This window comes from Melospiza melodia, chromosome 12, assembly GCF_035770615.1.
Source record: "Melospiza melodia melodia isolate bMelMel2 chromosome 12, bMelMel2.pri, whole genome shotgun sequence".
In the NCBI taxonomy this organism is placed as follows: domain Eukaryota; kingdom Metazoa; phylum Chordata; class Aves; order Passeriformes; family Passerellidae; genus Melospiza; species Melospiza melodia.
In genome coordinates this window covers 11,195,492-11,206,282 of record NC_086205.1, presented here as the reverse complement: position 1 = coordinate 11,206,282, position 10,791 = coordinate 11,195,492, and positions in this window count along the sequence as shown.

Below are 10,791 nucleotides of genomic sequence, written 5' to 3'. Positions count from 1 at the left end.
TGTGAACAGTCTGGCCCTGAAACTTGCAGTTCACACATAATTTCCAGTAATGTGCTGCTAGAATAATTACAGAATCTCTTAAGTGTGTGCAAGAGGGGAAGAGCAGTAAACAAGTTCCTAGCATGTACTTTTACGAGCAGGTGGCTTAATCTTCCCTTAAATAGAGCAATAATTTCAGCATATTCTGGTGATTACAGATAATAGTTATTCAGGTAATATTAGCTTTTTCAGGTGTGGCATCTTGTTCTAGGTGTTGTAACCTGTCGTTTACTCCTTCAGTGTGTTCAGGTTTACTTAGTAATTGCTTTGCTGAAAAACAGATTATGTATTATTTAGCTGTCAGTTGTGTTGGAGCAGTGCCAAATAACTCTTAAACAACCAAATATTAGCCAATAAACATCAGTGAGAACACTCATGCATGAAACAAGGATCTGACTTAGTTTCTTGTTGGATGGTTATTATTGGAGAGAAGTTCTGAATCAGGTCTTTCTGCCTTTGCCTCATTGTCCAAGTAAGTAATCTGATGGGCTTGAAGATATTTAACTCTGAGACAGCAGACAGACATACCTAGGCTGTCTCAAAAAGACCCTCAAGCAATTTAATGCAAGGGAAAACCCCAAACAGCCCTCAGATCAGCAAGGTGCTGTTACATTAAGTGCTCCTGCAGTAGAATTTTGCTGTAGGTTACACTTTCACAAAACTGGTTGGAAAGAGCTAGTGGTCAGTGTTTGAATGTGAGTCTGACCAAAGCCTGTTCAAGCTTCCCTTAGAGTAGAGCAGAGGAACTGTCTGACCCCAGCTTAACAAACAGCTGCTTATATTAACCTATATTTTTGTATTTATGCAAAATGGGAATAGTGGCCAAAATCAAGACTGCACGTGTGCTCACACTTAGAAGAAAAGGTTCTCAGCCCAATTTTATTATAAGCTACTGAGGTTTAAATTTGGCTTAGCAAGGGATCTGGCATTTTATAAGTGTCAGTGTGTGTCTGTGACTAGCAAATCACCCAGGGTTTGGAGTACCTCTGTTATTATCAGCTCTTTGGGATAAGGAAATTCTATCAATGCTGTGATATGTCTGGGCAACAGAGACAAGACCACAAAGGAAATAAGTGGCAAGGTAAGGACTGGGGATAGGTGTCCAGCCTTAAAGCCTAATTATGAGACTTCTGAAAATTCAGGGGCCTTGGTTGCACGCTTACATGGAAGGCTCTCTTGTAAGGGTGAAGCTATTTTGGGTGGAACAACTGAGCATCTGTCCTTCCAGGCTGTCTCTTTTCCCCTGAAGAGCTCTTCCCTGGGGCAGCTGGCAGCAGGGAGCCCATGGCAGGAGCTGTTTGCTCCAGCAGGTCCTTGCAGCCTCTTGTGAGCTTCACGTTGCAACAGCTTGAGGTCAGTGAGCTGAAAGCAGGAGTGGAAACTATTTGAAGAGTGTGCTTCCCACCCTTCCCTCCTGCTCTGCTCTGCCTGAAGCAAGTTGCTTGATTCCATGTATATTATTTTCCCTGTTGGAAAATGACTCCCACTCAAAACAGGATTAGGGAGCTTGGCAAAGGGAGGGTGAACTTAATTATAGGACAAACCAACATTCCCTCCCCCAGGAGTCTTGGCTTCACTTGTCACTTTGGTGCTTATTCTCTATAAATGGTGTCTCCTTGGCCTGTGTTCCTTTTCATCTGATAAGATGACATCTTTTTCACTCCTGTGTTGTTGCCCCAGTGTACAGATTCCAGATATTGATGGATTAACATAGGCTGTCAGCAGAACAGTGACTGATGCTTTTAACGGTACTCAGGTTATGGCATTAGGCTGAGATCCCATCTGACTTTAGACACTAAGAAGCACTAAAGTATGGGGGAAGTCCCTCCAAACTTTTCCCATTTGATGAAGCAGGAAACATCTCCATTCAGGCATAAGGAAGACTGAATAACTTTCTGCACATAAGCATTTTTCTGTCTAAGGGAAGAACCTACAGGAACAAGAGTCCTAAAGATTACTAAAACAAATCTGGATCCTATACAGAAATACTTAACATTTTGGCCTTGTTCCTGTAACAATTTTGTGTCCTTAGCATTGTGCACAGCAAAGTAAACAAAGTGTTTCTAACATATTGTTTATAAACATAAATTATTTTGTGATGATTTTGATAGTCTTAATAATCATAATAAGTCATGAAGAAAAAAGCACCACAGGATACAGGGCATGCTTGTAGCTGACCTTCAGGTTGAAAGCTATATTATTTTGGCTTTTTCTGTCCTTAAATAGAAGAGACCTGTGGAATACTGTTCATGCTATCTCTGCAAAGAAGTTGTCTTCATTAAGCAGATGTGGTCTTGCCAGATTGCACAGCTTGATAGATCTTATCATTATTGCCAGCCTTCAGTAAAGCTTTTCTTGATGTGTATCTGCTACTGAAAAGTAGTCAAAGTTAACAGATGTCTGCCTGTATCACAAAGCAGAAATGAATCAGAAAAAAAGGAATATGGACAATGATTGACATATAAAAGGGTAAAAGAAGGTAAAGAATAAAAACAGAACAGGAATTTAAACATTGCCTGATGGCTCTTGATTGGTTTTCCATTTCAGTGTACTGCCAGTGAAAGATCATGGTCTCACCCATCACTTGTTCCTTGCCCTGCAATAGCGTTGGTGCCAGCCCCGTGTGTTTGAGAGCGGTCAGTCCCCGTGCCAGCTGTGGGACAGGAGGAGGGAGACCTGCGCCTTACAGCCCTGGGTGTGAACAGAGAGCAGAGGGGTTCAGCTCTGCAGAGGAGCTTTAAGCCTGAGATCCCCCTCATGGTTCTGTTGTGTTTCTCTGCCCTGCTCTGGGGCTGCCTGAGCTAATGCAGGGTTCTCACAAATACCGTAGAATTTAGTAAAGCTGACTTGGAAGCAGAATTTGTCTACTGGTTTCATTCTGAATGAAAGCAAAAGGAATTTTAACCAAAAGAAGTAATAGGCTGTTTTTTTTATCCTTATCAGAATATTTGATAAGGTTTCTATGGTTATTTCTTCTAACGCAAATTTAAGAAGTGACATGGTTCAATATTGTGTGAAAAAACATTTCTTGTGGGATATTGTAATTTAATCAAATCTGCATTTTTCATTGGAGAAGCTATTGTTTATGATCTTTTTTGATCTTTGTAAGCTGAGATATTTCAAAATGCTGTTGTAATTTCAGAAAATAAGACTTTGGGTTAGTGGTGTTCTGGTTCAGAGTTTCTGCTATCCAGCACCAAATATGCTGAGCAGGAAAAGAAAGAAAACGACAAAAGTAACTTCGTGTGTTCTTTTGTTTACGTTAAAAAACCCAAACCAAACAATTCCACTCCAGAATTCCGCTTTAACAACAAGAAACCATTTCTTTGCTATCTTCATTTGCCACAAGAAGACTTGCTGTCCTCACAGGGTAATTTCCCATCAGCTGTGTTGGGTGCTTTGTGTTTAACAATTGTAGAATTAATTTAAAGTTTTTATTTGAATTTGAAACTTGACTAATCTGTGAGTGTTTAACATTCCTGTTTCAATGAATGAGTGCTTGAGACAAAACTTATTTTATTAAACCTTATTTTATTTCTTTCTTCCTTGTACCCCATTTTTATCTTCTGTTTCCATATTTCAAACTGAATAGCCATAATTCTTCATATTTACACTGTAGTAAATGTTTCCTCACATACAGTAATTACTGTAGAACTAAAATTATGCAAATTAGAAGGCAGGAAATATCTGTTTCTTTGTGTGTTGGAGGATCAAGAATGTGGATGAGTTGAGTTTTGTTACTTTTGTTACCAGGAAGGTATTGGGAGCTCTGAATTAAAGAATGCACTGGGACATGCAGTGTATTTTCTTATATATAGGTATTTGAGACAAGAGGAGGTTGAGTCTTAAAAATAATGTATATTTCTGACTCACTGATAGTGATCCTTCAAAGATCATGTGATACCAGCAGGGTTATAAGGTATCTGGGATGCTTTGGTTCTGGTCTTGGCTTCCCCCGGCTTCCATCCATCAGTGCATCTTTCAGTGCTTGTATTTCATTTATGAATCTCCAATGCTACTTTTACCTCATAGATGTTTTATTTGGTCATCTTCCTACATGTTGTTGTTAGCATGTAATGAGGATTTCTTTTGTTGGCTGGCCAAGGGTAGAGACCTTGCTGGGGCTGGTTCTGGTTCCTCCCTTTCCATCTGTCATTCCCCTGGCGTGAGATTGGTTTAGCAGGAGTTGTCTTCTGGGGAAGAAAGGAACAAGATGACAAAATACAGAAATTTGCAGTAGCTATTTCCAAGAGGTAAGCTCCTAAACACATTTCTTGTTTGAGCTGAGCTGTTATTGGCCAAGAAGGCCATCAGACACAGTCTGTAATGAATCCTCTGTGGTTAGTTGCATATCTTTGCAAATGGGCAAAATCTGGCCTTGCTGGATGATTAAAGTGCTCATGATGCAGTGATGCTCGTGTGGGTAAAAAGTCTTGCTTAAATACAGATGATTACAAGTTTAACTGAAATGTGTCACAGGAACCTTGTGGAGCAGACCAATCCAAAAATTTATTTCTATCTAATCAAAGGATTTGAATGGCAGATTAAAGTGGGGCCCCCTGAGGCTCCTGTGCTGGGCAATGTAGATGCACTCAGCAAAAATACACTGCCCTGAACAGAACATTGCAATTCAGAATAAGGGAAGAAATAGAAATATCAATGTGATGGGAGGGCAGAGGTCCAAGGAATCACTGTTGCTCCCTAATGCCAAAGAGTCATCACCCTAAATCCATATCTGGTAACCCCTCTTTGAACAGAAGTGATGCCACTTTTGGTTTGGCTATTGGAAAGATTTGCTTCTGTCTTTGCTGCTGCCTGAATGTGTATCCCCTGGTGATGAATTGGGAGCTATGGTCATGATTCAAAAGTCAGTAAGTGCTCTTATCAACACTGAGACTTTAAGTGCCAAAGTGTAAAGCTTTGTAAAAAGTACAATTTCAATACATATGTATAGCTGTAGTGTGAATTTATACACCTCAGTTCAGTGGGATCTCATGTCACAAATGTTAAAAATATCATCAGCTGGGGACATAACATTTCTCTGTTACACCAAGTGAGGTGTAGGTCTTTCTCTACTGAGCCTTTCAAAGTGTCTTGGACTGAATGATATTTACTGAAGTTATTCTAAATGCAGTGAAGCTACCAGCAAGTTTTTAGCAGCAGAACTGGTGGTGGTGTTTCACTCTGGGGGCTCAGGACTCCAGCAGAGGAGCTGAAAGCCACGCTGCATTGCTCAGGGGACAGGTTTTGTGTCACAGCCTGCTGCCAGCAGCACTAATGGGTGTCCTTTTCAGCCACCCTGCAGAAGTACAACACAACATTTCCCTTCAGTCCCACAAAAAGCCTTGCCAGAGATGTGCCCAAGCACAGGGGGTGGCTGTGGAGGAAACCTTAGGGGTCTGTCAGTCCTGATGAATGGATAACCTGCAGGTAGGAAAGGAATTTGAGGTTGCAGTGCTGCTGGTTCAGTGCAAAGCCTGAGCACTCCAAAGGCCTCAGTTCAGTGGGGTTTAATGCAGGCAGTCCTCAGAAGAGTTACCCCTAAAGACACTTGGGTCTAATTCCCAGTGTTGCTGTAAATTCACTATATTTGTTACCCTTTAAAATTGAGGTTGCAGGCTGTGAACAGACATGAACGTTTCCTTACCAGTTTCAAGTTCCCTTTGGAGCCATGTCTGGTTGTTTTGGATTTTTTTTAGTGCAGCATTAATCCAAATAACCCAGATGAGAAAACAAAGTCTGCAATAAAAACGTGTGACTCTCTGAAGGCTGGGTGCAAACTATCAACAGCTGGTACTCATAAAAATTGCCATAATTATGCTATCTAGAAGATTTATGGTTCTGTCTGGTATGATCAGACATCTGATTTTTTTTTTCCCCTCTGTGGAGAGCACTGAATTCTTAGAATAAGGGTCAATTTTCTTCCAGAAAGCAGAGGGAGAAGCACGGTGCTGCTCCTGATATGCTGGAGAAAGGCTGCTCTCTAGTGTTCACTGATGGGGGAGTTGAGGGAACGCTGGAGTCAGGCACATTGCAGCAGCCAGGCAGGGCTCAGGTCTGATTTGGGCTTGTTTGACTTGCAGCAGTCACAATTTGATGAAGAACATTCAGAGGATATATTTGCTGAGAATCTGAGACACTTTATTTCTTCTTGATTTTTTTTTTTTTTTTTTTGTGGTATACTTGGTGGTAATCCACCTCTGAGTGATTAGGGAAAGTGAAATCCTCCTGCCAGTCCCAACTGGTTGCTGGAATGTGACGGGTAGGTGTGGGCTATGCCAAGATTTTATTTTATATTTTAAATAGGAGCAAGCAAAAAGAAAAGAAAAAAAAATCACACCATTCCTGGAAGTGTTGATAGGGATTATAAATTCTGTGGGTGAGCAATTGTTTGCATCAAGGCAGAGAGGCAGAGCTCCAGGGGAATCAGAAGTTAAGCAATCCTAGCAGAAGGAAAGCTGTCATATTCAAAGACTTAAATAAATTTTCACTTACTTTCTGCTTTGCCTTCTTCAGAATATGATTCTGCTTGGTCCAAGCTCTTTACTATTTGCTGCTATGTTGATGGTTATAAATTGATATGAATAAACAAGGATAAAAATGAGAAATATTTATTAAATAATAACTCATAACTGGAGCACAGGTTTTGGATCATTCTTTCTCTACTCACCTGTGTTTCCAGGGGAATTTAGAGGCTCAAACAGAAATTAAGCTGAGTTTAGTGGAGTGATAAATTGTGCACAAGGGTGCATTTGCCTTGTGCTCAGTTCCAGTGCATTGCTCTGCTTCTCCCAGGACTTCTCATTGCTAAGGAACTCCCATACACGAACTAATCTGGTGGTGTTTCATAGCATATTCAGTGATGCTCTACAATATCTATTGCATAAAATAAAGATAATTGCTGTGGCTTCTGCATCCAAGTGCAGATACACAGAATTGTAGCGACTATGACTGGTAGCAGCAACTCATCCCTGTCTGATGTTGCTTGAACGGTAATGGAAAACCTCTAAGGACTGCAACACCACAATTTCTTGGTGATCTATTAATTATCCCCACCACTGTAAAGCTTTCCCTAATGGCTGACTGAAATAATCTTTGCTATACATTAAAGTTACTGCTGCCTGCAGATGTAAAGATGAATTTGTTCCCTCTCTTTTACCAGCAGTCTTTGCAGCAAACAATCTGAGAATATCTGAGCCCTTGTCCCATGTGTGAGTGGGCTTTATCAGGCCAAGCAGCCAGGATGGACAGGCTGATCAAGTCAGACAGACAGCCATGTCTATATGTACCTCACTGGAGTCCTACTTGTGCAATTAGGGTAGTGTTTAAAACTTTCCTTATAAAGGAAATTTGCATGGTTTAATGGAAAAGACACATCCTTTGTGACTGGCTGTGCTTCTTTTTCTCCCTCTTTCCCCTGGTTTTTCCTATTAATTTTATATTTTTTTAATAGCATGTACCAAAATGGTAAAAGTGGCTAAAAATGGTCGTTGGAACTCCTTACCAGTGCCAAATCCAGCACTTGGAAAGCTGTGCTTGCTGGAAGGATGTTAGCTGAAAGGGTAATGCTCTCATGTGGGATGTTAGTGTGTAAGGTCAGGTAAATTACAGAGCTTGGAGGTCTGAGGTGAAGCTGTAAATGTGGCTGTGATTACGTCTGCAGAGGAGAATACAAGAGTGGGATAACATTTAGGACAAGACAGGGAAACCTGCAAATTGATGCAGAAACAGATATGTTTGCTTTCAGCCCATTTGTTGTCTGGAACAGATTAAGAGCAGCAAATCTCCTTTTGAGGAAACAGAGCAGGTCAAACTGCAGCTCGGTTCAAGGGAAGCGGAGGATCCACGTGGAGCTGGTGAATTCCTGGCTCCCAGCCACGTAGAGAATTGAGGAATCACTTTCTGATCATTTCAGTTGTTGCCCTGCAGGCTCTGATGGCATTAAGGTGCATGTAATTCAAAAATGCAGGTATCCCTGAGAGCAGAATTCCCAGGGAAAAGCTGTTGCCACGGCTCTCCTTCCTGCTCAGAGTGGCAGTGGATGTCCCTGGGGTCAGCCAGGTGCAGTCCCAGGCTGCAGAGCTGAGCAGGGAGTGAATTCCTGACTAGCAGCTGGGAAAGCAGAAGGCAGCAAGGGTTGCTGAGGCTGGCTCTCCTGCTGGAGGGAGCCTGGGGAGTTTGGGCTTGTTGGGTAAGTAAAGCAGGAGCAGAGCTCAGGGAGAGCACGTCAGAGCAGCTGCAGGGAGTGTGGAGTATCTTTACCAAAACAGAGCAAATGTTGTGCTGAAATCAGTTGACCAATAATTTCCCCCTGTCCTGGTTTCCCACACACACAGTCAGCTTTCTCTCTGAGTTTTCATGGCCTGGCTGGTGTTGGTGCCATCATCAGCAAGGCTGAGTCTTCCTCTTTCTGCTCTTGGAGAAAAGAACTTTTCTGTTCATCTGCCTCCAGGAGATGGAGGGTGACTCTGGTGCTCCTCAAGCAGCCTAGTCCAGCTCAGACAGAGAGAAAAGAGGACACTGACTCTGCTGGGGTCATGTGTGGCAGGTGACAAAGCTGCTGTCATTGCTGGCTCTGGAGGTAATTTGGTTTCATATGCAATTTCAATGATTCTGTAGAATCAGGGTAGCCACTGAGCAAAGATATGTCATATCAGAAGGAGCAAAAGCCTATGTTAGCTATGTGATCATTTTCCATTTCAAGGATGAGAGAGTATGTGGAATTAGTGGATGGTGCCATTAGAATTAGCAGTTCCATGTCTCAGTGAGAGTTTGGTGGGGAATGTGCCAGGAGGAAAATGTTTACTTCTGTGTAATTAGAAAAGCAATCTGCAGAAAATCTGAAGATATCTGGCTTCAAATTAGTTCCAGACTCTGTTGCTGCCTCTTGAAACCATTATTTGTCCATGGAATAGAGTCCAAGCACTGCATTTGATTCACCATGTGTCTGAAGTGTGGAAAAGAAATAAACAATGCAGAAAGCATGGAAGGAGTGTATCAGGAATGTCTTGGCTTGCAGTCACTGTAACCTAGGAACCTTCTGCAGCCCATGGGGAAAAGTGTGGGCCAAAGGGGATTCACCACAGAGTCAATATGGACTACAGGGAATTCTGTTTGCTTAGGTAAACTATTAACCACATCTGCCAAATGCTGACTGGCCTTATTTTGTTACACTAGTGTGAGAAGGTAAATTCAAAATTAAGAGTTTGAGACAACTTGGAAAGGTGTTCTAGGCAAACTTACTCAAGAGTCAGGGTATGGGTTTCTGTTGGGTAGCTGAGGTCAGTGGGTGGCACCACACCAGCATGGAATTTGGGAAGGATACACTCTCTAAATGCTGCTCTCTGCATTGTGCAGGCTTTGGGGACACCTGATTGTGATGTGAGAGGAATTCAACAATTCCTTAGCAAGAGAAAATTTTACCTGAATAAATCAACAGCCACCATGGTGATGTGTGTGTAACCCTTTTGTTACCCTACCTATAGATTGAGAGGGGGAGCCTGCTCTCAGTTTGCTATTTTCTATACACATAAAACACCTGCCTTCTCTCTATTTAGGCAAAAGTTCATAATTTAATCCCTAGGGTAAAAATCTTGATTTATCTTGAGATGTAATCAAATCCCACTGCATTAGTGGTCTGTGATGAATGGAATTGAGACAATACCTTAGTGTCATCAGAGTAATTTGTGTTGTGAAGTCAAAACCTCACTGAAGTCCAGTTTAGCTCTTAATTTGAAGGTTCATACAGATTTGGAGCTCTGCACAAGACTTGCATTCAGCCTGCCAATGAAGCATATATAATATTTTTATCTGATCCTACTAAAGACTATTTTTTCACCTCTGTAGCTAAACAAGAAACAAATGGCCATAATTGGAATTTAGTGTATAATTACTGAACAAATGTGTATAAATCATGTTTTGTTCTGTTGCTTGTAGTCCTAAACATAATGTTTGTCATTATAGAGACCATCAGAGCTCTGCTCAGATATTTTTTATTATTATATTTGATATTTTGTTTTAATCAAGCACAAAGGTCAATTGGTTTGATATCTGTTGTCAGTGGAGTTATGGTTCAATTTGCTGTTTAGTAAGGTATAAAAACATGATAACATTTCAAGGAGTACCTACAGCAACAAAATTCCAGGTTAAAGGATGTATTCTTGATTTTTTTTCTTACTTAAGTTTGCTCATTTTGATCATATTACATAGTTAAATGCCAGTGCTTACATATTTAAATGCACAGAAACATTGCAACGATTAATACTGCTGTGTTAATGAGAAGCAAAATGTAGATGCATTTTGGTTTTCTAAGTAATTGGAGCAAAAAAAGAACTAAATTCTCCAGTGACTCAAATACTTCTTGTAATTTGAAACATATTTATCTGGGAAAAGTGTTATTGGCACATTTATTATAAATCTCTGGTTATTATTTCAGACAGGCAAATTTCTGGCTCAGTTTCCATTAGAAATTAAAGACCTATCAATGTTTATGATCTGGAATATTTTTCTTCTATACTGTGATTTTAAATTTCTTTTAAACCTATACCATTATGGAAAGATCTTACTTTCTACTTTTCCAAGTAAAACTTGGATTGCTTTAAATGGATTTAGAATTAATATAATTTTTGAGAAGCAAAAACAATATGCACATTTTTAAGTTAGAAAATATGTGAACACTAATGCAGCAAAGAGCTGCTCAAATATTTTTCTACTGGATAAGGGATTTTGGCTTAACATCAGGAATCCTGACGC